This window comes from Electrophorus electricus, chromosome 20 (genome assembly GCF_041902795.1).
Source record: "Electrophorus electricus isolate QZ-2024a chromosome 20, ASM4190279v1, whole genome shotgun sequence".
NCBI lineage: Eukaryota > Metazoa > Chordata > Actinopteri > Gymnotiformes > Gymnotidae > Electrophorus > Electrophorus electricus.
In genome coordinates, this window is record NC_137516.1 from 9,507,680 (window position 1) to 9,535,525 (window position 27,846).

Here is a 27,846-nt window from a genome sequence, read left to right on the forward strand (position 1 = left end):
ATTGTTTCAGGGCAAGAGATTGTGTATTAGTTTAAATTGTAAAGCATGATAAGAAATCTTTCTAAAATTATTTTAAGTGAAAACAATCTGTAGTATGATTTGCAATAAGTACATTGCTACTCTGTTCTTTGCCTTTTAAACATTGAAACAGCCTCTCAAAGCATTGTAAAAGCCTTAAACACTGTTTCAGGGAAAGAGATTGTGCTTTAGAATAAAATGTAAGGCCTTTACAATGCTTTGAAATGCTGTTTCAATGTTTAAAAGGCAAAGAACAGAGTAGCACTGTAAAGATTATATTTATTATACATTACATTTTAGTCTAAAGCACAATCTCTTGCCCTGAAACAGTGTTTAAGGCCTTTACAATGCTGTTTCAATATGTTTAAAAGGGAAAAAATGTAAAATGTAGTGCAAAATAAATATAATCTTTACATTGCTACTCTGTTCTTTGCCTTTTAAACATATTGAAACAGCATTGTAAAGGCCTTAAACACTGTTTCAGGGCAAGAGATTGTGTTTTAGACTAAAAGGGAGTGTATTATAAGAAGAATCTTTACTTTGAAAGTCTGTTCTTTACCTTTTTCACACTATGAAACAGCTTTGTATTCACCTAAACACTGTTTCAGGGCAAGAGATTGTGTTTTAGATTAAAAGAGATGGCATTATAAGAAGAATCTTTACTTTGAAATCTGTTCTTTACCTGTGTGAAGGAAATATTGTTGTTTCTTTCTCTATCATTGTAAAGCGTGAGAAAGCTTAGCATAAGATTAGAACAGGACGTTCCCTAGAGAACGTCCTTGAAGAAATGCACTCCTTCCAAGGAGTTATCTGGTCTGAGCAGAAGCAAACCCTCCCTCGTTCTCTCGAACGCTATGGCTATTATATAAGGGGAGGGAAGTCACCCAAAGGGGAGCGAAGCAAATAGGCACGCTCATTTTTTGAAACTAATAACTCAATAAAATCTTCTTATCCACATCTGACTCCTTGTTTGCTGAATTTCCACCACAGAATTTGGCGTAGTCGGCAGGATCAGCGAGAGGCACCATGCGGAGCGGCGGTGACTAAACTTCGAGGACGCTCCTCAGAGAGAAAACTGAGCTGGAGGAAGAGGGAAACCCACAAGAATACCGGAAAGTACCTAACCAGGGAGTGACGTCCCGCTTGACTCCGGTGGTGTGCTCCGCCTGATCTAACGAACAGAAAGTAAGTGGTGAAGTTCAGTAATTTAATCCTAGAAGAAAGTGACAGTGATCCGCCTGAGTCTACCCTGGGGTGGGTCTGTAAAGTAGCATAGTATGAGATACTAGGGCTTAAAAATAGGGTCTAGAGGACTCCGGAGTCTGGGACTCCGCCAGCCTAAGAGAATAGGCACACTGAGTAGACGTACTAGTGTAAGAAATGGGCCCGGGCCGACAACACCCCGCAGGGAAAGGAGTGGACTCAGTATACTAGCACGATTTGCTGGAGCGGAACTAATCCATATCGGGGGTAGATGGTGTGGATAATAAGAAAAAAAAAAAATAGGAAAATTGTAGAGAGTAGGTAAGTTTCCTTTGTTCGTTTGTTGCCTGAATCCAAAAGTAAAAAAAAAAAAAAAAATGGGTGCAGGCAATAGTAAGGAGTGAGTTCGGTAAGGACAAGCTCTCCAGTAGCCTATTCTTTCAAATGAGTAAAGATTATGGGGAACATGTAAACAAACATGTCCCGTTTTGGATTAAACATTATGGGTTTAATACCTCAGGGACGCTGCGTGTTGCATACCTGTTAAAATTGAGTCGAGGTCAAACCTAGAGAAGCTGATAAGAAAGCACGGAAATATTTTGACAAAAACAGTGAGGATATGCTAGAAAAGGCAAAAATGTGGTTAGAAGAAGCTGAGAAAAGACAGAAGAAACAGGAAGGGCAAAAGAAATGTAATAACGAAGTATCTCAGTGTGTTTCCTTAGCTGATCCTGACCTCGATGCCGCCCCACCAAGAGCCCCCCAGCTGATTCAGCAACCACAAGCGCTAGCAAATCCACCTCCTTATCCCCAACCAGGACCAAAGCCGTCTCCATATGACGAATTAAGGCGACAACTGGAGGCAATAACCTCACCAGTGGCTCATCGTACCCCAAGCCACACCCCTGCAGAGTCCTCCACAGAGCCTGAGGTAGGCTATGCCCCACAGTTCCCGATGGTGGAAGTGTCAGGACCTGAGGGAGTGATTATGGTCCACCGTCACTGGACTACAGACGACATCATGAAAGCGGCCGACGGCCTGAGCAAGCCAGGTGATATCGGCGGACGACGCTTCGGACAAGAACTGATGGCATTTGTGCAGTCCTGCAGACCAACACAGGTTGAACTGAGACGGTTGTTGATGATTCGACTCGGACCACAGTATAATCGCATCCACAGAAACTGGGGGAATGGAGATGTCCGTCTCCATCTGCCGGAGTGGAATGCACCGCCCCAAGGCCAACCTGACCTAAATGGCCCATACAGAGAGATAAGAGGACTCATCGAAAGGGTGGAAACGGCCTATCCTACCACCATCAACACCGACGTGATCGCATCATGCAAACAGAAAGATGACGAACCCATCGCTGACTTTCTCGTCCGTCTGACACGTGTCCACACTGACCATTGTGGCATTGACACACCAGCACAACGAGCAGCAGGACCCGGAGAAGTAGGTGCGTGGGAAGCTCATCTGAGAAATAGCTTCCTAATGAATATGAGAAGACATCAGCGATCTCATTAGAAAAAACTGCATAGGCTATAGTAGAGCTCCCCTATCTACTATTGAGGAGCACGCCAAGCATCATGAGACGATCCTGGGAAAGAAAGACGCCAAACGAGAGCGTCAACGAGCAGATACCACGCACCAGGCAATGCTAACGCTAGTCCAGACGGTGGGAGACCAAGGGAAAGGTCTCGGACGAGAAAACGATCGTGGAAGGGGACGTGGCCATGGACGAGGCAGAGGCAAAGGAAGAGGAGGGAAAAACGAGTGGATGAAAGAGCAGGAATGCTACAACTGTGGAAAGCTTGGACATTTCGCCAGAGATTGCACAGAGGAGGAGAACTCTTATAGCGGGGGCACAGACCTGGATCCCACTATCCACGAATGACGGGCGGTGGAGAGGCAGGACAGCAGCAGACCACTGAGTGAAGACGGCAAAAGGGAAGTAACAAATTTAAATTACCAACTATTGCAGCAGATTAGTAAAGGGCCAAGAGGCCTCCCCGAAGTAACTGTGAAAGTAGAGGGAAAAAATGTTAGGTTTTTGGTTGACAGTGGTGCCACCCACTCAGTGTTAAAAGAAGGATTAATAGAATGTAAAATGAGAACAGGATATGGGATAACAGTAATCGGAGTAGGGGGTCATCCCATTGATGAAAGGATGTCCGAGCCTCTCCAATGTAGTTTAGGAAACAGCCAATTCAAACACAGCTTTTTGGTGTCAGAAACCTGTCCAATTAATTTGTTGGCTAGAGATTTAATGTGTAAACTTGGGTGCACAATTAGCAGCAACCCAGAGGGGTTATTTGTTATGTGGGAAACACCTACACAGGGAGTCCAGCTAGAGGCAGGAGTCCCTTTGTACGTGTATGAATTGCAGTGCACTGCTGGGGAAGTACTAACATGACTGAAGTTACTAACGTGCTACCTGGTGAGCTGACAGTTAAACAAAGTGATTCTATTCACTGTACAATGAAGGTCCATGAGGGATCTGATGTTGATTTTGAACAAAAATTTGACTTGGGGGGGGGGGGGGGGGCAGTGACAGTCTGATTATCACAGCTATAGCATGGGACTGCGAGTGGGCTGCGGGAGTGGTGCAGCTCTCAGCTAAACAGAAATCTTTATATTCAATCTCACATGCAGCACCTCATGCATCGCTGGCTAGCGCACATGTTGATCCAGACTGGCAGAGAGTAGGGTTGTGGACAAAACGCATGTTGAGCACAACTGATTGGATAAAAGAACCCCAGTGTAAAGTCATGTACAGCCCAAGCATAGATGTGTGGAAAATGCCAACCCCGTATAGGCGAAATTGTAAAAGGGGGGTTGAGCTTGTAAGTCCTAATATAGTAATTATGGCAGCCTCTGTTGCCCTCTCAGAGGAAGAGGAGGAGGAATTGAAAACAGTTCCTGCAGGATTATGGGCACAGGGAAAAAATGATGTGGGCTTAATAAAAGGATGTGAGCCTGTCCACATCACCCCAAAATCTGATTACAGACCACGCCAGCACCAATACCCTCTAAAACTAGAGGCAGTGGAGGGCATCAGGCCTGTGTTCCAATCATTAAAACAAGCAGGAGTTATCGTACCATGCCCAGACTCACCAGTACGTACTCCAATTTTCCCAGTTAAAAAGCCAGGGAGAGATGAATGGAGATTTGTGCAGGATTTGCAGGCTGTCAACACGGCAGTACACCCTAGAGCCCCAGAAGTTCCAAACCCGCACACCATTCTCTCTCAGATCCCACCAGACAGTAAGTGGTTCAGTGTAGTTGATTTGGCCAACGCTTTCTTTAGCGTACCTGTGCACAAGGATAGCCAATTTTGGTTTGCTTTTACCTTTGAAGGAAAGCCATACACATTCACGAGATTGTCAGGGGTATTGTGAATCACCAACTATTTACAATGCCGCCTTACATCGAAGCCTAGAGGCTTTAGAACTCCCTGAAGGAACAGCCTTGCTGCAATACGTTGATGATCTTTTGATTTGTGGAAGAACACGAGAAGCGTGTAAACAAGCCACGGTGGCACTGCTACATCATTTAGCAGGGGAAGGCCACAAGGCATCCAAATCCAAATTACAGTTTTGTAAGCAGCAAGTGCATTTTTTAGGACATGACATCACTGAACAAACGCGCATGCTGACTAAAGACCGAGTGAATGCCATTTTGACTATACCAAAGCCCATGATGAAAAAACAACTGTTGTCCTTTTTAGAAATGTGTTCCTATTGTAGGACATTTATACCATCCTATGCAGAACATGAGGGACCACTCAGAGATATAATACCGACGAAAGGGTCAAATTCCTCACAGCCGGAATGGACGCCGGAAGCTGAGGCGGCCTTCACAACACTGAAACAGCTGTTACAAGTCATGCCAGCGTTGGGCATTCCAGACCCAAACAAATCATTTGAACAAACAGTAGACGTTAAAGGGCAATATATGACAAGTGTATTGACACAGAAACATGGGGACAAACAAAGGCCGGTGGCCTACTTCTCAGGAAAATTAGATAGTCGCAGCAGGCCTACCTTTATGTGTAAGAGCTGTGGCAGCCGCCGAGAAGGCACTAGTGGCTTCCAGAGACATAGTAGGCTACGCCAAGCTTACCCTATATGTGCCTCATGCAGTGTCAAGAATACTGCAAGATCAAAAAGTGGCACATTTGTCCACTCAGCGATGGCTTGGATACCACACTGCCTTACTAGACATGCCAAATGTTACTGTGAAACGATGCACAACTCTAAACCCCTCCACTCTATTGCCTACAGGGGAGGAGGGAGAGCCCCATGACTGCCAACAGGTGGTAGAAATTGCAACATCCCCCAGAATAGATTTAAAGGAGGGACCAATATTTAATGCGGACCTGGAATTGTTTGTGGACGGTTCAGCTAAACGTGACTCTCAAGGCACTAATCGAGCAGCATATGCTGTCACACACAGAAGTGGTGAAAGCAGAATCACTCCCATCTAATTACTCAGTGCAGGCAGCTGAACTTGCTGCACTCATACAGGCGTGTAAACTAGCACAAGATAAGACCGTGAACGTCTGGACCGATTCCCGGTACGCGTGGGGAGTGGCACATGACTTTGGGGCTATTTGGAGACATCGTAACTTCCTTACGAGCTCAGGAGCAAAGATAAAGAACCATTGCCTAGTAGCAGAACTGTTGGAAGCAATCCAACTACCAAAGAAAGTGGCCATCATAAAATGTGCAGCACACACAAAAGCAGGGGACCCTGTGTCGAGAGGAAACGCTTATGCAGACAAAGTAGCTCAACTCACAGCCACACAACAAGTCCATACACAAATGGCACAAATAGATAATGGAACCAGGATAACAACCAAAGATATCCAAAAACAAGCTACTCCACAAGATTATGTGAAATGGAAAAAAGGGGGGTGCAAACAAATAGGCGGGATATGGGTACACCCAGAGATAAACAAACCCTGTCTCCCCATGGCTTACATGAAAGGACTAATTGAGATTGCTCATGGGAGGAGTCACATGAGCAAAGGGGGGATAGTGGAAAGTATAACAAAATATTGGTATGCACCAGGAATAAACACACACACACCAGTAAATTTTGTTCCCGATGCTTGGTATGTGCACAAAACACACCACACGGAGACAATCATACCAAACACGCACCCGCCGGACACCTGCCGCCTAGTGAGCCTTTTCAACATTGGCAAATAGATTTCGTAGAACTGACACCAGCTGAAGGAAAGAGATACATGCTTGTGTGTGCATGTTTAGTAAGTGGGTGGAGGCCTTTCCAACGGGAAAACAAGATAGTGAGGCAGTAGCAAAAGCGCTATTGAGAGAAATTATTCCCCGGTGGGGGTTACCACAACGAGTGTCCAGTGACCAATAGGACACCCTTCGTACATGAAGGACTAAAAGCTTTGACTAAATACCTAGGGGTAGATATGAGAACACTGCAGTTACCACCCTGCTAGTGCAGGGGCAGTAGAACGGACAAACGGCACCATTAAAGGAGGTCTAGCTAAAGTAACGCAGGAAACGGGCATGAATTGGGTAAAATGCCTTCCCCTCGTCCTGTGGCAATGTCGAACCAGACCACAGGCACGAACAGGGTTATCAGCTTTTGAAATAGTGTTTGGACGGCCTCCCAACATGGGGGTGGGTCCGCCGGACTGGGGTACTAACCTGATCAATGAATCACTTTTGCAGTACTGTGTCTCTGCACAAATCTCTCTCCCATGTGTCTAAGCAGGTGAAGGCAGTTCTTCCCGAGGTGACGGATACTCCACACCCACCAACCAGGTGATTGGGTGCTGATAAAGGACTTCAGAAGGAAGCGGTGGAGAGGACCATTCCAAGTGCTGCTGACGACTAACACCGCCGTCAAAACCGACGGACGAGCAACGTGGATACACCACACTCATTGCAAGAAGGCACCAGAATGACCTGAGGACTCATGATGAATTCTCTGTTTGTCACTATCCTACTCACTACTCTCGCCCCGATCGCGGGACGACAACTCCTGCCAGAGGAAAGATGCAAAGGCAATATCGCTTGTGCAATGGCATTGGTGACGGCAACCACTGCCAAGCCAAACCAGTCTTGCCTAGTGTGTCACCCCTTTCAGGTGCCATGGACGCCCATACCCATCACCCACGACATGGCGACCCAGATGACCAATAAGACTACATGTGAACTAAATAGGCTAACAGGACAGCTCTATAATTTATCTAGAGAAATCATAAGCTCAATGAAAATACCCGGCTGGGCGGGTAATGGGAGGGCAGAAGTGGCACATCGAAATAATGTCTGCGAGACTACGACAAAGATGCATTTAGCCGATATGACTTTTGATACAACTAATATTCAAGGGGACTGGTGCTTGTGTTCAAAAGGGGGGGGAACCCACTGACCCTTATCTAGGACATACCGAGTGTAAGGTGAATTATATAGCATTAGATAAGGATGGGCACAACTGTACCATTCAGGGAAGAAATGAATTAAGGAATGCCACAAAAACCTTTAGTGGGAGATGCAACAGTATAGTCAACCCTATTACACAAGGGGCAATGATGTGGGCATGTGGGGCAAAAACCTACTCCACCCTCCCCATTACCAAGGCCAGTAATTGGAAGAAAACTGGAAAGAACTATGAGTTCCAGTGGTCAGGATGTTGCACACCAGTACTCCTAACCCCGCCAGTGTCTATTTTCAAACTATGTGGGGCACATGCACACACCATACATAAACGAGGCACTGGCATGCAGCACCCCGCTAAATACAATGGCTATACCCTGGCCGACCCATGGACCACCCCTGCATCGGCAATAGGTTGGTCTATATTTCTGGGAGGAGGCACCACTGCAGCCTTGAATAAGATTAACGGTTTAGCGTGGCAAGTCCTAACTCTGGCCAATAGGACTGAGACGATTTTTACACTCCTAAACCAAGAATTGCACCAGATTCGCCAAGTAGTCCTGCAGAATAGAATGGCCTTAGATTTGCTCCTAGCCGAGGAAGGTGGGGTGTGTAAGAAGATAAATGTATCATGTTGTTTTCACATCCCAGATTATTATGATAATATAACAGACCTGATTACACATATGAAACAGGACATCCAGGAGCCGTCCCCAGCAGACAATTCATGGTTCTCATGGTTCACCTCGGCGCTGGGCCCGTGGGGACACTGGGCAGTGACGGTGCTTTTTCCTGTGCTCATTGTCGTATTGATGGTTATGTGTTTCCTGCCATGTATTATGAATTGTTGTGTCACCTGGGTGACTAATCTTACTCGTGTACAGTATCAACTGTTGCAAGAACTGCCAGAGGGGGTGGATGAGGATTCTGAGGAATTTAATGACCTCCAGGCACTATTCATTGAAAATTAAAGTCTAGATGATGTTGATGATTGACAAAGAATCAAAGGGGGGAAGTGTGAAGGAAATATTGTTGTGTTTCTTTCTCTATCATTGTAAAGCGTGAGAAAGCTTAGCATAAGATTAGAAGAACAGGACGTTCCCTAGAGAACGTCCTTGAAGAAATACACTCCTTCCAAGGAGTTATCTGGTCTCAGCAGAAGCAAACCCTCCCTCGTTCTCTCGAACGCTACGGCTATTATATAAGGGGAGGGAAATCACCCAAAGGGGAGCGAAGCAAATAGGCACGCTCATTTTTTGAAACTAATAACTCAATAAAATCTTCTTAACCACATCTGACTCCTTGTTTGCTGAATTTCCACCACACCTGTTTCACACTATGAAACAGTTTTGTATTCGCCTTATACACTGTTTCAGGGCAAGAGATTGTGTTTTAGACTAAAAGGGAATGCATTATAAGAAGATTCTTTACTTTGAAACTCTGTTCTTTACCTTTTTCACACTATGAAACAGCTTTGTATTCACCTTAAACACTGTTTCAGGGCAAGAGATTGTGTTTTAGACTAAAAGGGAATGCATAATAAGAAGAATCTTTACTTTGAAACTCTGTTCTTTACCTTTTTCACACTATGAAACAGCTTTATATTCACCTTAAACACTGTTTCAGGGCAAGAGATTGTGTTTTAGACTAAAAGGGAATGCATTATAAGAAGAATCTTTACTTTGAAACTCTTCTTTACCTTTTTCTCACTACGAAACAGCTTTGTATTCACCTTAAACACTGTTTCAGGGCAAGAGATTGTGTTTTAGACTAAAAGAGACTACATTATAAGAAGAATCTTTACTTTGAAATCTGTTCTTTACCTGTTTCACACTATGAAACAGCTTTGTATTCACCTTAAACACTGTTTCAGGGCAAGAGATTGTGTTTTAGACTAAAAGGGAATGCATTATAAGAAGAATCTTTACTTTGAAACTCTGTTCTTTACCTTTTTCACACTATGAAACAGCTTTAGCACTGCTTCAGGGCAAGAGATTGTGTTTTAGACAAAAAGGGAATGCATTATAAGAAGAATCTTTACTTTGAAACTCTGTTCTTTACCTTTTTCACACTATGAAACAGCTTTATATTCAACTTAAATTCTGTTTCAGGGCAAGAGATTGTGTTTTAGACTAAAAGGGAATGCATTATAAGAAGAATCTTTACTTTGAAACTCTTCTTTACCTTTTTCTCACTATGAAACAGCTTTGTATTCACCTTAAACACTGTTTCAGGGCAAGAGAATGTGTTTTAGACTAAAAGGGAGTGCATTATAAGAAGAATCTTTACTTAGAAACTCTGTTCTTTACCTTTTTCACACTATGAAACAGCTTTAGCACTGCTTCAGGGCAAGAGATTGTGTTTTAGACTAAAAGGGAATGCATTATGAGAAGAATCTACTTTGAAACTCTGTTCTTTACCTTTTTCACACTATGAAACAGATTTGTATTCACCTTAAACACTGTTTCAGGGCAAGAGATTGTGTTTTAGACTAAAATGGAATGCATTATAAGAAGAATCTTTAATTTGAAACTCTGTTCTTTACCTTTTTCACACTATGAAACAGCTTTGTATTCACCTTAAACACTGTTTCAGGGCAAGAGATTGTGTTTTAGGCTAAAAGAGACTGCATTATAAGAAGAATCTTTACTTTGAAATCTGTTCTTTACCTGTTTCACACTATGAAACAGCTTTATATTCACCTTAAACTCTGTTTCAGGGCAAGAGATTGTGTTTTAGACTAAAAGGGAATGCATTATAAGAAGAATCTTTACTTTGAAACTCTTCTTTACCTTTTTCTCACTATGAAACAGCTTTGTATTCGCCTTAAACTCTGTTTCAGGGCAAGAGATTGTGTTTTAGACTAAAAGGGAATGCATTATAAGAAGAATCTTTACTTTGAAACTCTATTCTTTACCTTTTTCTCACTATGAAACAGCTTTGTATTCACCTTAAACACTGTTTCAGGGCAAGAGATTGTGTTTTAGACTAAAAGGGAATGCATTATAAGAAGAATCTTTACTTTGAAACTCTGTTCTTTACCTTTTTCACACTATGAAACAGCTTTGTATTCACCTTAAACACTGTATCAGGGCAAGAGATTGTGTTTTAGACTAAAAGAGACTGCATTATAAGAAGAATCTTTACTTTGTAACTCTGTTCTTTACCTTTTTCACACTGTGAAACAGCTTTATATTCAACTTAAGCACTGCTTCAGGGCAAGAGATTGTGTTTTAGACTAAAAGGGAATGCATTATAAGAAGAATCTTTACTTTTGAAACTCTGTTCTTTACCTTTATCACACTATGAAACAGCTTTGTATTCACCTTAAACACTGTTTCAGGGCAAGAGATTGTGTTTTAGACTAAAAGAGACTGCATTATAAGAAGAATCTTTACTTTGAAACTCTGTTCTTTACCTTTTTCACACTATGAAACAGCTTTATATTCAACTTAAACTCTGTTTCAGGGCAAGAGATTGTGTTTTAGACTAAAAGGGAATGCATTATAAGAAGAATCTTTACTTTGAAACTCTTCTTTATCTTTTTCTCACTATGAAACAGCTTTGTATTCACCTTAAACACTGTTTCAGGGCAAGAGAATGTGTTTTAGACTAAAAGGGAGTGCATTATAAGAAGAATCTTTACTTAGAAACTCTGTTCTTTACCTTTTTCACACTATGAAACAGCTTTAGCACTGCTTCAGGGCAAGAGATTGTGTTTTAGACTAAAAGGGAATGCATTATGAGAAGAATCTACTTTGAGACTCTGTTCTTTACCTTTTTCACACTATGAAACAGATTTGTATTCACCTTAAACACTGTTTCAGGGCAAGAGATTGTGTTTTAGACTAAAATGGAATGCATTATAAGAAGAATCTTTACTTTGAAACTCTGTTCTTTACCTTTTTCACACTATGAAACAGCTTTGTATTCACCTTAAACACTGTTTCAGGGCAAGAGATTGTGTTTTAGACTAAAAGAGACTGCATTATAAGAAGAATCTTTACTTTGAAATCTGTTCTTTACCTGTTTCACACTATGAAACAGCTTTATATTCACCTTAAACTCTGTTTCAGGGCAAGAGATTGTGTTTTAGATTAAAAGGGAATGCATTATAAGAAGAATCTTTACTTTGAAACTCTTCTTTACCTTTTTCTCACTATGAAACAGCTTTGTATTCGCCTTAAACTCTGTTTCAGGGCAAGAGATTGTGTTTTAGACTAAAAGGGAATGCATTATAAGAAGAATCTTTACTTTGAAACTCTATTCTTTACCTTTTTCTCACTATGAAACAGCTTTGTATTCACCTTAAACACTGTTTCAGGGCAAGAGATTGTGTTTTAGACTAAAAGGGAATGCATTATAAGAAGAATCTTTACTTTGAAACTCTGTTCTTTACCTTTTTCACACTATGAAACAGCTTTAGCACTGCTTCAGGGCAAGATATTGTGTTTTAGACTAAAAGGGAATGCATTATAAGAAGAATCTACTTTGAAACTCTTTTCTTTACCTTTTTCACACTATGAAACAGCTTTGTATTCACCTTAAACACTGTTTCAGGGTAAGAGATTGTGTTTTAGACTAAAAGGGAATGCATTATAAGAAGAATCTTTACTTTGAAACTCTGTTCTTTGTCTTTTTCACACTATGAAACAGCTTTGTATTCACCTTAAACACTGTTTCAGGGCAAGAGATTGTGTTTTAGACTAAAAGAGACTGCATTATAAGAAGAATCTTTACTTAGAAACTCTGTTCTTTACCTTTTTCACACTATGAAACAGCTTTAGCACTGCTTCAGGGCAAGAGATTGTGTTTTAGACTAAAAGGGAATGCATTATGAGAAGAATCTACTTTGAAACTCTGTTCTTTACCTTTTTCACACTATGAAACAGATTTGTATTCACCTTAAACACTGTTTCAGGGCAAGAGATTGTGTTTTAGACTAAAATGGAATGCATTATAAGAAGAATCTTTAATTTGAAACTCTGTTCTTTACCTTTTTCACACTATGAAACAGCTTTGTATTCACCTTAAACACTGTTTCAGGGCAAGAGATTGTGTTTTAGGCTAAAAGAGACTGCATTATAAGAAGAATCTTTACTTTGAAATCTGTTCTTTACCTGTTTCACACTATGAAACAGCTTTATATTCACCTTAAACTCTGTTTCAGGGCAAGAGATTGTGTTTTAGACTAAAAGGGAATGCATTATAAGAAGAATCTTTACTTTGAAACTCTTCTTTACCTTTTTCTCACTATGAAACAGCTTTGTATTCGCCTTAAACTCTGTTTCAGGGCAAGAGATTGTGTTTTAGACTAAAAGGGAATGCATTATAAGAAGAATCTTTACTTTGAAACTCTATTCTTTACCTTTTTCTCACTATGAAACAGCTTTGTATTCACCTTAAACACTGTTTCAGGGCAAGAGATTGTGTTTTAGACTAAAAGGGAATGCATTATAAGAAGAATCTTTACTTTGAAACTCTGTTCTTTACCTTTTTCACACTATGAAACAGCTTTATATTCAACTTAAACTCTGTTTCAGGGCAAGAGATTGTGTTTTAGACTAAAAGGGAATGCATTATAAGAAGAATCTTTACTTTGAAACTCTTCTTTATCTTTTTCTCACTATGAAACAGCTTTGTATTCACCTTAAACACTGTTTCAGGGCAAGAGAATGTGTTTTAGACTAAAAGGGAGTGCATTATAAGAAGAATCTTTACTTAGAAACTCTGTTCTTTACCTTTTTCACACTATGAAACAGCTTTAGCACTGCTTCAGGGCAAGAGATTGTGTTTTAGACTAAAAGGGAATGCATTATGAGAAGAATCTACTTTGAGACTCTGTTCTTTACCTTTTTCACACTATGAAACAGATTTGTATTCACCTTAAACACTGTTTCAGGGCAAGAGATTGTGTTTTAGACTAAAATGGAATGCATTATAAGAAGAATCTTTACTTTGAAACTCTGTTCTTTACCTTTTTCACACTATGAAACAGCTTTGTATTCACCTTAAACACTGTTTCAGGGCAAGAGATTGTGTTTTAGACTAAAAGAGACTGCATTATAAGAAGAATCTTTACTTTGAAATCTGTTCTTTACCTGTTTCACACTATGAAACAGCTTTATATTCACCTTAAACTCTGTTTCAGGGCAAGAGATTGTGTTTTAGATTAAAAGGGAATGCATTATAAGAAGAATCTTTACTTTGAAACTCTTCTTTACCTTTTTCTCACTATGAAACAGCTTTGTATTCGCCTTAAACTCTGTTTCAGGGCAAGAGATTGTGTTTTAGACTAAAAGGGAATGCATTATAAGAAGAATCTTTACTTTGAAACTCTATTCTTTACCTTTTTCTCACTATGAAACAGCTTTGTATTCACCTTAAACACTGTTTCAGGGCAAGAGATTGTGTTTTAGACTAAAAGGGAATGCATTATAAGAAGAATCTTTACTTTGAAACTCTGTTCTTTACCTTTTTCACACTATGAAACAGCTTTAGCACTGCTTCAGGGCAAGATATTGTGTTTTAGACTAAAAGGGAATGCATTATAAGAAGAATCTACTTTGAAACTCTTTTCTTTACCTTTTTCACACTATGAAACAGCTTTGTATTCACCTTAAACACTGTTTCAGGGTAAGAGATTGTGTTTTAGACTAAAAGGGAATGCATTATAAGAAGAATCTTTACTTTGAAACTCTGTTCTTTGTCTTTTTCACACTATGAAACAGCTTTGTATTCACCTTAAACACTGTTTCAGGGCAAGAGATTGTGTTTTAGACTAAAAGAGACTGCATTATAAGAAGAATCTTTACTTAGAAACTCTGTTCTTTACCTTTTTCACACTATGAAACAGCTTTAGCACTGCTTCAGGGCAAGAGATTGTGTTTTAGACTAAAAGGGAATGCATTATGAGAAGAATCTACTTTGAAACTCTGTTCTTTACCTTTTTCACACTATGAAACAGATTTGTATTCACCTTAAACACTGTTTCAGGGCAAGAGATTGTGTTTTAGACTAAAATGGAATGCATTATAAGAAGAATCTTTAATTTGAAACTCTGTTCTTTACCTTTTTCACACTATGAAACAGCTTTGTATTCACCTTAAACACTGTTTCAGGGCAAGAGATTGTGTTTTAGGCTAAAAGAGACTGCATTATAAGAAGAATCTTTACTTTGAAATCTGTTCTTTACCTGTTTCACACTATGAAACAGCTTTATATTCACCTTAAACTCTGTTTCAGGGCAAGAGATTGTGTTTTAGACTAAAAGGGAATGCATTATAAGAAGAATCTTTACTTTGAAACTCTTCTTTACCTTTTTCTCACTATGAAACAGCTTTGTATTCGCCTTAAACTCTGTTTCAGGGCAAGAGATTGTGTTTTAGACTAAAAGGGAATGCATTATAAGAAGAATCTTTACTTTGAAACTCTATTCTTTACCTTTTTCTCACTATGAAACAGCTTTGTATTCACCTTAAACACTGTTTCAGGGCAAGAGATTGTGTTTTAGACTAAAAGGGAATGCATTATAAGAAGAATCTTTACTTTGAAACTCTGTTCTTTACCTTTTTCACACTATGAAACAGCTTTGTATTCACCTTAAACACTGTATCAGGGCAAGAGATTGTGTTTTAGACTAAAAGAGACTGCATTATAAGAAGAATCTTTACTTTGTAACTCTGTTCTTTACCTTTTTCACACTGTGAAACAGCTTTATATTCAACTTAAGCACTGCTTCAGGGCAAGAGATTGTGTTTTAGACTAAAAGGGAATGCATTATAAGAAGAATCTTTACTTTTGAAACTCTGTTCTTTACCTTTATCACACTATGAAACAGCTTTGTATTCACCTTAAACACTGTTTCAGGGCAAGAGATTGTGTTTTAGACTAAAAGAGACTGCATTATAAGAAGAATCTTTACTTTGAAACTCTGTTCTTTACCTTTTTCACACTATGAAACAGCTTTAGCACTGCTTCAGGGCAAGAGATTGTGTTTTAGACTAAAAGGGAATGCATTATGAGAAGAATCTACTTTGAGACTCTGTTCTTTACCTTTTTCACACTATGAAACAGATTTGTATTCACCTTAAACACTGTTTCAGGGCAAGAGATTGTGTTTTAGACTAAAATGGAATGCATTATAAGAAGAATCTTTACTTTGAAACTCTGTTCTTTACCTTTTTCACACTATGAAACAGCTTTGTATTCACCTTAAACACTGTTTCAGGGCAAGAGATTGTGTTTTAGACTAAAAGAGACTGCATTATAAGAAGAATCTTTACTTTGAAATCTGTTCTTTACCTGTTTCACACTATGAAACAGCTTTATATTCACCTTAAACTCTGTTTCAGGGCAAGAGATTGTGTTTTAGATTAAAAGGGAATGCATTATAAGAAGAATCTTTACTTTGAAACTCTTCTTTACCTTTTTCTCACTATGAAACAGCTTTGTATTCGCATTAAACTCTGTTTCAGGGCAAGAGATTGTGTTTTAGACTAAAAGGGAATGCATTATAAGAAGAATCTTTACTTTGAAACTCTATTCTTTACCTTTTTCTCACTATGAAACAGCTTTGTATTCACCTTAAACACTGTTTCAGGGCAAGAGATTGTGTTTTAGACTAAAAGGGAATGCATTATAAGAAGAATCTTTACTTTGAAACTCTGTTCTTTACCTTTTTCACACTATGAAACAGCTTTAGCACTGCTTCAGGGCAAGATATTGTGTTTTAGACTAAAAGGGAATGCATTATAAGAAGAATCTACTTTGAAACTCTTTTCTTTACCTTTTTCACACTATGAAACAGCTTTGTATTCACCTTAAACACTGTTTCAGGGTAAGAGATTGTGTTTTAGACTAAAAGGGAATGCATTATAAGAAGAATCTTTACTTTGAAACTCTGTTCTTTGTCTTTTTCACACTATGAAACAGCTTTGTATTCACCTTAAACACTGTTTCAGGGCAAGAGATTGTGTTTTAGACTAAAAGAGACGGCATTATAAGAAGAATCTTTACTTTGAAACTCTGTTCTTTACCTTTTTCACACTATGAAACAGCTTTGTATTCACCTTAAACACTGTTTCAGGGCAAGAGATTGTGTTTTAGACTAAAAGAGACTGCATTATAAGAAGAATCTTTACTTTGAAATCTGTTCTTTACCTGTTTCACACTATGAAACAGTTTTGTATTCGCCTTATACACTGTTTTAGGGCAAGAGATTGTGTTTTAGACTAAAAGGGAATGCATTATCAGAAGAATCTTTACTTTGAAACTCTATTCTGTACCTTTTTCACACTATGAAACAGCTTTATATTCACCTTAAACACTGTTTCAGGGCAAGAGATTGTGTTTTAGACTAAAAGGGAATGCATTATAAGAAGAATCATTACTTTGAAACTGTTCTTTACCTTTTTCACACTATGAAACAGCTTTAGCACTGCTTCAGGGCAAGAGATTGTGTTTTAGACTAAAAGGGAATGCATTATAAGAAGAATCTTTACTTTGAAACTCTGTTCTTTACCTTTTTCACACTATGAAACAGCTTTGTATTCACCTTAAACACTGTTTCAGGGCAAGAGATTGTGTTTTAGACTAAAATGGAATGCCTTATAAGAAGAATCTTTACTTTGAAACTCTGTTCTTTACCTTTTTCACCCTATGAAACAGCTTTGTATTCACCTTAAACACTGTTTCAGGGCAAGAGATTGTGTTTTAGACTAAAAGGGAATGCATTATAAGAAGAATCTTTACTTTGAAACCCTGTTCTTTACCTTTTTCTCACTATGAAACAGCTTTATATTCACCTTAAACACTGTTTCAGGGCAAGAGACTGTGTTTTAGATTAAAAGGGAATGCATTATAAGAAGAATCTTTACTTTGAAACTCTGTTCTTTACCTTTTTCACACTATGAAACAGCTTTAGCACTGCTTCAGGGCAAGAGATTGTGTTTTAGACTAAAAGGGAATGCATTATGAGAATAATCTACTTTGAAACTCTGTTCTTTACCTTTTTCACACTATGAAACAGCTTTGTATTCACCTTAAACACTGTTTCAGAGCAAGAGATTGTGTTTTAGATTAAAAGGGAATGCATTATAAGAAGAATCTTTACTTTGAAACTCTGTTCTTTACCTTTTTCACACTATGAAACATCTTTGTATTCACCTTAAACACTGTTTCAGGGCAAGAGAATGTGTTTTAGACTAAAAGGGAGTGCATTATAAGAAGAATCTTTACTTAGAAACTGTTCTTTACCTTTTTCACACTATGAAACAGCTTTAGCACTGCTTCAGGGCAAGAGATTGTGTTTTAGACTAAAAGGGAATGCATTATAAGAAGAATCTTTACTTTGAAACTCTGTTCTTTACCTTTTTCACACTATGAAACAGCTTTGTATTCACCTTAAACACTGTTTCAGGGCAAGAGATTGTGTTTTAGACTAAAAGGGAATGCATTATAAGAAGAATCTTTAGTTTGAAACTCTGTTCTTTAACTTTTTCACACTATGAAACAGCTTTGTATTCACCTTAAACACTGTTTCAGGGCAAGAGATTGTGTTTTAGACTAAAAGAGACTGCATTATAAGAAGAATCTTTACTTTGAAACTCTGTTCTTTACCTTTTTCACACTATGAAACAGCTTTGTATACACCTTAAACACTGTTTCAGGGCAAGAGATTGTGTTTTAGACTAAAAGAGACTGCATTATAAGAAGAATCTTTACTTTGAAATCTGTTCTTTACCTGTTTCACACTATGAAACAGTTTTGTATTCGCCTTATACACTGTTTTAGGGCAAGAGATTGTGTTTTAGACTAAAAGGGAATGCATTATAAGAAGAATCTTTACTTTGAAATTCTATTCTTTACCTTTTTCACACAATGAAACAGCTTTATATTCACCTTAAACTCTGTTTCAGGGCAAGAGCTTGTGTTTTAGACTAAAAGGGAATGCATTATAAGAAGAATCTTTACTTTGAAACTCTTCTTTACTTTTTTCTCACTATGAAACAGCTTTGTATTCACCTTAAACACTGTTTCAGGGCAAGAGAATGTGTTTTAGACTAAAAGGGAGTGCATTATAAGAAGAATCTTTACTTAGAAACTCTGTTCTTTACCTTTTTCACACTATGAAACAGCTTTAGCACTGCTTCAGGGCAAGAGATTGTGTTTTAGACTGAAAGAGACTGCCTTATAAGAAGAATCTTTACTTTGAAACTCTGTTCTTTACCTTTTTCACACTATGAAACAGCTTTGTATTCACCTTAAACACTGTTTCAGGGCAAGAGATTGTGTTTTAGACTAAAATGGAATGCCTTATAAGAAGAATCTTTACTTTGAAACTCTGTTCTTTACCTTTTTCACCCTATGAAACAGCTTTGTATTCACCTTAAACACTGTTTCAGGGCAAGAGATTGTGTTTTAGACTAAAAGAGACTACATTATAAGAAGAATCTTTACTTTGAAATCTGTTCTTTACCTGTTTCACACTATGAAACAGTTTTGTATTCGCCTTATACACTGTTTCAGGGCAAGAGATTGTGTTTTAGACTAAAAGGGAATGCATTATAAGAAGAATCTTTACTTTGAAACTCTATTCTTTACCTTTTTCTCACTATGAAAAAGCTTTGTATTCACCTTAAACACTGTTTCAGGGCAAGAGATTGTGTTTTAGACTAAAAGGGAATGCATTATAAGAAGAATCTTTACTTTGAAACTCTGTTCTTTACCTTTTTCACACTATGAAACATCTTTGTATTCACCTTAAACACTGTTTCAGGGCAAGAGAATGTGTTTTAGACTAAAAGGGAGTGCATTATAAGAAGAATCTTTACTTAGAAACTGTTCTTTACCTTTTTCACACTATGAAACAGCTTTAGCACTGCTTCAGGGCAAGAGATTGTGTTTTAGACTAAAAGGGAATGCATTATAAGAAGAATCTTTACTTTGAAACTCTGTTCTTTACCTTTTTCACACTATGAAACATCTTTGTATTCACCTTAAACACTGTTTCAGGGCAAGAGAATGTGTTTTAGACTAAAAGGGAGTGCATTATAAGAAGAATCTTTACTTAGAAACTGTTCTTTACCTTTTTCACACTATGAAACAGCTTTAGCACTGCTTCAGGGCAAGAGATTGTGTTTTAGACTAAAAGGGAATGCATTATAAGAAGAATCTTTACTTTGAAACTCTGTTCTTTACCTTTTTCACACTATGAAACAGCTTTGTATTCACCTTAAACACTGTTTCAGGGCAAGAGATTGTGTTTTAGACTAAAAGGGAATGCATTATAAGAAGAATCTTTACTTTGAAACTCTGTTCTTTAACTTTTTCACACTATGAAACAGCTTTGTATTCACCTTAAACACTGTTTCAGGGCAAGAGATTGTGTTTTAGACTAAAAGAGACTGCATTATAAGAAGAATCTTTACTTTGAAACTCTGTTCTTTACCTTTTTCACACTATGAAACAGCTTTGTATACACCTTAAACACTGTTTCAGGGCAAGAGATTGTGTTTTAGACTAAAAGAGACTGCATTATAAGAAGAATCTTTACTTTGAAATCTGTTCTTTACCTGTTTCACACTATGAAACAGTTTTGTATTCGCCTTATACACTGTTTTAGGGCAAGAGATTGTGTTTTAGACTAAAAGGGAATGCATTATAAGAAGAATCTTTACTTTGAAACTCTATTCTTTACCTTTTTCACACTATGAAACAGCTTTATATTCACCTTAAACTCTGTTTCAGGGCAAGAGCTTGTGTTTTAGACTAAAAGGGAATGCATTATAAGAAGAATCTTTACTTTGAAACTCTTCTTTACCTTTTTCTCACTATGAAACAGCTTTGTATTCGCCTTAAACTCTGTTTCAGGGCAAGAGATTGTGTTTTAGACTAAAAGGGAATGCATTATAAGAAGAATCTTTACTTTGAAACTCTATTCTTTACCTTTTTCTCACTATGAAACAGCTTTGTATTCACCTTAAACACTGTTTCAGGGCAAGAGATTGTGTTTTAGACTAAAAGGGAATGCATTATAAGAAGAATCTTTACTTTGAAACTCTGTTCTTTACCTTTTTCACACTATGAAACAGCTTTGTATTCACCTTAAACACTGTATCAGGGCAAGAGATTGTGTTTTAGACTAAAAGAGACTGCATTATAAGAAGAATCTTTACTTTGTAACTCTGTTCTTTACCTTTTTCACACTGTGAAACAGCTTTATATTCAACTTAAGCACTGCTTCAGGGCAAGAGATTGTGTTTTAGACTAAAAGGGAATGCATTATAAGAAGAATCTTTACTTTTGAAACTCTGTTCTTTACCTTTATCACACTATGAAACAGCTTTGTATTCACCTTAAACACTGTTTCAGGGCAAGAGATTGTGTTTTAGACTAAAAGAGACTGCATTATAAGAAGAATCTTTACTTTGAAACTCTGTTCTTTACCTTTTTCACACTATGAAACAGCTTTATATTCAACTTAAACTCTGTTTCAGGGCAAGAGATTGTGTTTTAGACTAAAAGGGAATGCATTATAAGAAGAATCTTTACTTTGAAACTCTTCTTTATCTTTTTCTCACTATGAAACAGCTTTGTATTCACCTTAAACACTGTTTCAGGGCAAGAGAATGTGTTTTAGACTAAAAGGGAGTGCATTATAAGAAGAATCTTTACTTAGAAACTCTGTTCTTTACCTTTTTCACACTATGAAACAGCTTTAGCACTGCTTCAGGGCAAGAGATTGTGTTTTAGACTAAAAGGGAATGCATTATGAGAAGAATCTACTTTGAGACTCTGTTCTTTACCTTTTTCACACTATGAAACAGATTTGTATTCACCTTAAACACTGTTTCAGGGCAAGAGATTGTGTTTTAGACTAAAATGGAATGCATTATAAGAAGAATCTTTACTTTGAAACTCTGTTCTTTACCTTTTTCACACTATGAAACAGCTTTGTATTCACCTTAAACACTGTTTCAGGGCAAGAGATTGTGTTTTAGACTAAAAGAGACTGCATTATAAGAAGAATCTTTACTTTGAAATCTGTTCTTTACCTGTTTCACACTATGAAACAGCTTTATATTCACCTTAAACTCTGTTTCAGGGCAAGAGATTGTGTTTTAGATTAAAAGGGAATGCATTATAAGAAGAATCTTTACTTTGAAACTCTTCTTTACCTTTTTCTCACTATGAAACAGCTTTGTATTCGCCTTAAACTCTGTTTCAGGGCAAGAGATTGTGTTTTAGACTAAAAGGGAATGCATTATAAGAAGAATCTTTACTTTGAAACTCTATTCTTTACCTTTTTCTCACTATGAAACAGCTTTGTATTCACCTTAAACACTGTTTCAGGGCAAGAGATTGTGTTTTAGACTAAAAGGGAATGCATTATAAGAAGAATCTTTACTTTGAAACTCTGTTCTTTACCTTTTTCACACTATGAAACAGCTTTAGCACTGCTTCAGGGCAAGATATTGTGTTTTAGACTAAAAGGGAATGCATTATAAGAAGAATCTACTTTGAAACTCTTTTCTTTACCTTTTTCACACTATGAAACAGCTTTGTATTCACCTTAAACACTGTTTCAGGGTAAGAGATTGTGTTTTAGACTAAAAGGGAATGCATTATAAGAAGAATCTTTACTTTGAAACTCTGTTCTTTGTCTTTTTCACACTATGAAACAGCTTTGTATTCACCTTAAACACTGTTTCAGGGCAAGAGATTGTGTTTTAGACTAAAAGAGACTGCATTATAAGAAGAATCTTTACTTTGAAACTCTGTTCTTTACCTTTTTCACACTATGAAACAGCTTTGTATTCACCTTAAACACTGTTTCAGGGCAAGAGATTGTGTTTTAGACTAAAAGAGACTGCATTATAAGAAGAATCTTTACTTTGAAATCTGTTCTTTACCTGTTTCACACTATGAAACAGTTTTGTATTCGCCTTATACACTGTTTTAGGGCAAGAGATTGTGTTTTAGACTAAAAGGGAATGCATTATCAGAAGAATCTTTACTTTGAAACTCTATTCTGTACCTTTTTCACACTATGAAACAGCTTTATATTCACCTTAAACACTGTTTCAGGGCAAGAGATTGTGTTTTAGACTAAAAGGGAATGCATTATAAGAAGAATCATTACTTTGAAACTCTGTTCTTTACCTTTTTCACACTATGAAACAGCTTTAGCACTGCTTCAGGGCAAGAGATTGTGTTTTAGACTAAAAGGGAATGCATTATAAGAAGAATCTTTACTTTGAAACTCTGTTCTTTACCTTTTTCACACTATGAAACAGCTTTGTATTCACCTTAAACACTGTTTCAGGGCAAGAGATTGTGTTTTAGACTAAAATGGAATGCCTTATAAGAAGAATCTTTACTTTGAAACTCTGTTCTTTACCTTTTTCACCCTATGAAACAGCTTTGTATTCACCTTAAACACTGTTTCAGGGCAAGAGATTGTGTTTTAGACTAAAAGGGAATGCATTATAAGAAGAATCTTTACTTTGAAAACCTGTTCTTTACCTTTTTCTCACTATGAAACAGCTTTATATTCACCTTAAACACTGTTTCAGGGCAAGAGATTGTGTTTTAGATTAAAAGGGAATGCATTATAAGAAGAATCTTTACTTTGAAACTCTGTTCTTTACCTTTTTCACACTATGAAACAGCTTTAGCACTGCTTCAGGGCAAGAGATTGTGTTTTAGACTAAAAGGGAATGCATTATGAGAATAATCTACTTTGAAACTCTGTTCTTTACCTTTTTCACACTATGAAACAGCTTTGTATTCACCTTAAACACTGTTTCAGAGCAAGAGATTGTGTTTTAGATTAAAAGGGAATGCATTATAAGAAGAATCTTTACTTTGAAACTCTGTTCTTTACCTTTTTCACACTATGAAACATCTTTGTATTCACCTTAAACACTGTTTCAGGGCAAGAGAATGTGTTTTAGACTAAAAGGGAGTGCATTATAAGAAGAATCTTTACTTAGAAACTGTTCTTTACCTTTTTCACACTATGAAACAGCTTTAGCACTGCTTCAGGGCAAGAGATTGTGTTTTAGACTAAAAGGGAATGCATTATAAGAAGAATCTTTACTTTGAAACTCTGTTCTTTACCTTTTTCACACTATGAAACATCTTTGTATTCACCTTAAACACTGTTTCAGGGCAAGAGAATGTGTTTTAGACTAAAAGGGAGTGCATTATAAGAAGAATCTTTACTTAGAAACTGTTCTTTACCTTTTTCACACTATGAAACAACTTTAGCACTGCTTCAGGGCAAGAGATTGTGTTTTAGACTAAAAGGGAATGCATTATAAGAAGAATCTTTACTTTGAAACTCTGTTCTTTACCTTTTTCACACTATGAAACAGCTTTGTATTCACCTTAAACACTGTTTCAGGGCAAGAGATTGTGTTTTAGACTAAAAGGGAATGCATTATAAGAAGAATCTTTACTTTGAAACTCTGTTCTTTAACTTTTTCACACTATGAAACAGCTTTGTATTCACCTTAAACACTGTTTCAGGGCAAGAGATTGTGTTTTAGACTAAAAGAGACTGCATTATAAGAAGAATCTTTACTTTGAAACTCTGTTCTTTACCTTTTTCACACTATGAAACAGCTTTGTATACACCTTAAACACTGTTTCAGGGCAAGAGATTGTGTTTTAGACTAAAAGAGACTGCATTATAAGAAGAATCTTTACTTTGAAATCTGTTCTTTACCTGTTTCACACTATGAAACAGTTTTGTATTCGCCTTATACACTGTTTTAGGGCAAGAGATTGTGTTTTAGACTAAAAGGGAATGCATTATAAGAAGAATCTTTACTTTGAAACTCTATTCTTTACCTTTTTCACACTATGAAACAGCTTTATATTCACCTTAAACTCTGTTTCAGGGCAAGAGCTTGTGTTTTAGACTAAAAGGGAATGCATTATAAGAAGAATCTTTACTTTGAAACTCTTCTTTACCTTTTTCTCACTATGAAACAGCTTTGTATTCGCCTTAAACTCTGTTTCAGGGCAAGAGATTGTGTTTTAGACTAAAAGGGAATGCATTATAAGAAGAATCTTTACTTTGAAACTCTATTCTTTACCTTTTTCTCACTATGAAACAGCTTTGTATTCACCTTAAACACTGTTTCAGGGCAAGAGATTGTGTTTTAGACTAAAAGGGAATGCATTATAAGAAGAATCTTTACTTTGAAACTCTGTTCTTTACCTTTTTCACACTATGAAACAGCTTTGTATTCACCTTAAACACTGTATCAGGGCAAGAGATTGTGTTTTAGACTAAAAGAGACTGCATTATAAGAAGAATCTTTACTTTGTAACTCTGTTCTTTACCTTTTTCACACTGTGAAACAGCTTTATATTCAACTTAAGCACTGCTTCAGGGCAAGAGATTGTGTTTTAGACTAAAAGGGAATGCATTATAAGAAGAATCTTTACTTTTGAAACTCTGTTCTTTACCTTTATCACACTATGAAACAGCTTTGTATTCACCTTAAACACTGTTTCAGGGCAAGAGATTGTGTTTTAGACTAAAAGAGACTGCATTATAAGAAGAATCTTTACTTTGAAACTCTGTTCTTTACCTTTTTCACACTATGAAACAGCTTTATATTCAACTTAAACTCTGTTTCAGGGCAAGAGATTGTGTTTTAGACTAAAAGGGAATGCATTATAAGAAGAATCTTTACTTTGAAACTCTTCTTTATCTTTTTCTCACTATGAAACAGCTTTGTATTCACCTTAAACACTGTTTCAGGGCAAGAGAATGTGTTTTAGACTAAAAGGGAGTGCATTATAAGAAGAATCTTTACTTAGAAACTCTGTTCTTTACCTTTTTCACACTATGAAACAGCTTTAGCACTGCTTCAGGGCAAGAGATTGTGTTTTAGACTAAAAGGGAATGCATTATGAGAAGAATCTACTTTGAGACTCTGTTCTTTACCTTTTTCACACTATGAAACAGATTTGTATTCACCTTAAACACTGTTTCAGGGCAAGAGATTGTGTTTTAGACTAAAATGGAATGCATTATAAGAAGAATCTTTACTTTGAAACTCTGTTCTTTACCTTTTTCACACTATGAAACAGCTTTGTATTCACCTTAAACACTGTTTCAGGGCAAGAGATTGTGTTTTAGACTAAAAGAGACTGCATTATAAGAAGAATCTTTACTTTGAAATCTGTTCTTTACCTGTTTCACACTATGAAACAGCTTTATATTCACCTTAAACTCTGTTTCAGGGCAAGAGATTGTGTTTTAGATTAAAAGGGAATGCATTATAAGAAGAATCTTTACTTTGAAACTCTTCTTTACCTTTTTCTCACTATGAAACAGCTTTGTATTCGCCTTAAACTCTGTTTCAGGGCAAGAGATTGTGTTTTAGACTAAAAGGGAATGCATTATAAGAAGAATCTTTACTTTGAAACTCTATTCTTTACCTTTTTCTCACTATGAAACAGCTTTGTATTCACCTTAAACACTGTTTCAGGGCAAGAGATTGTGTTTTAGACTAAAAGGGAATGCATTATAAGAAGAATCTTTACTTTGAAACTCTGTTCTTTACCTTTTTCACACTATGAAACAGCTTTAGCACTGCTTCAGGGCAAGATATTGTGTTTTAGACTAAAAGGGAATGCATTATAAGAAGAATCTACTTTGAAACTCTTTTCTTTACCTTTTTCACACTATGAAACAGCTTTGTATTCACCTTAAACACTGTTTCAGGGTAAGAGATTGTGTTTTAGACTAAAAGGGAATGCATTATAAGAAGAATCTTTACTTTGAAACTCTGTTCTTTGTCTTTTTCACACTATGAAACAGCTTTGTATTCACCTTAAACACTGTTTCAGGGCAAGAGATTGTGTTTTAGACTAAAAGAGACTGCATTATAAGAAGAATCTTTACTTTGAAACTCTGTTCTTTACCTTTTTCACACTATGAAACAGCTTTGTATTCACCTTAAACACTGTTTCAGGGCAAGAGATTGTGTTTTAGACTAAAAGAGACTGCATTATAAGAAGAATCTTTACTTTGAAATCTGTTCTTTACCTGTTTCACACTATGAAACAGTTTTGTATTCGCCTTATACACTGTTTTAGGGCAAGAGATTGTGTTTTAGACTAAAAGGGAATGCATTATCAGAAGAATCTTTACTTTGAAACTCTATTCTGTACCTTTTTCACACTATGAAACAGCTTTATATTCACCTTAAACACTGTTTCAGGGCAAGAGATTGTGTTTTAGACTAAAAGGGAATGCATTATAAGAAGAATCATTACTTTGAAACTCTGTTCTTTACCTTTTTCACACTATGAAACAGCTTTAGCACTGCTTCAGGGCAAGAGATTGTGTTTTAGACTAAAAGGGAATGCATTATAAGAAGAATCTTTACTTTGAAACTCTGTTCTTTACCTTTTTCACACTATGAAACAGCTTTGTATTCACCTTAAACACTGTTTCAGGGCAAGAGATTGTGTTTTAGACTAAAATGGAATGCCTTATAAGAAGAATCTTTACTTTGAAACTCTGTTCTTTACCTTTTTCACCCTATGAAACAGCTTTGTATTCACCTTAAACACTGTTTCAGGGCAAGAGATTGTGTTTTAGACTAAAAGGGAATGCATTATAAGAAGAATCTTTACTTTGAAACCCTGTTCTTTACCTTTTTCTCACTATGAAACAGCTTTATATTCACCTTAAACACTGTTTCAGGGCAAGAGATTGTGTTTTAGATTAAAAGGGAATGCATTATAAGAAGAATCTTTACTTTGAAACTCTGTTCTTTACCTTTTTCACACTATGAAACAGCTTTAGCACTGCTTCAGGGCAAGAGATTGTGTTTTAGACTAAAAGGGAATGCATTATGAGAATCATCTACTTTGAAACTCTGTTCTTTACCTTTTTCACACTATGAAACAGCTTTGTATTCACCTTAAACACTGTTTCAGAGCAAGAGATTGTGTTTTAGATTAAAAGGGAATGCATTATAAGAAGAATCTTTACTTTGAAACTCTGTTCTTTACCTTTTTCACACTATGAAACATCTTTGTATTCACCTTAAACACTGTTTCAGGGCAAGAGAATGTGTTTTAGACTAAAAGGGAGTGCATTATAAGAAGAATCTTTACTTAGAAACTGTTCTTTACCTTTTTCACACTATGAAACAGCTTTAGCACTGC

The 27,846-nt window shown here is 37.0% G+C and overlaps 1 long non-coding RNA gene across 2 annotated transcripts; it reads left to right on the forward strand.

The window, feature by feature from the left end:
• The first annotated feature begins 837 nt into the window (after positions 1–837).
• Positions 838–8,932, forward strand: LOC145652595 (uncharacterized). Of its 2 annotated transcripts, none has more exons than XR_014118856.1 (2): positions 838–1,542; positions 6,974–8,932. It is a non-coding gene; the product is annotated as an uncharacterized LOC145652595 (long non-coding RNA). The 2 variants fall into 2 exon arrangements; XR_014118857.1 differs by having other exon boundaries at positions 6,977–8,932.
• The last annotated feature ends 18,914 nt before the right edge of the window (positions 8,933–27,846 follow it).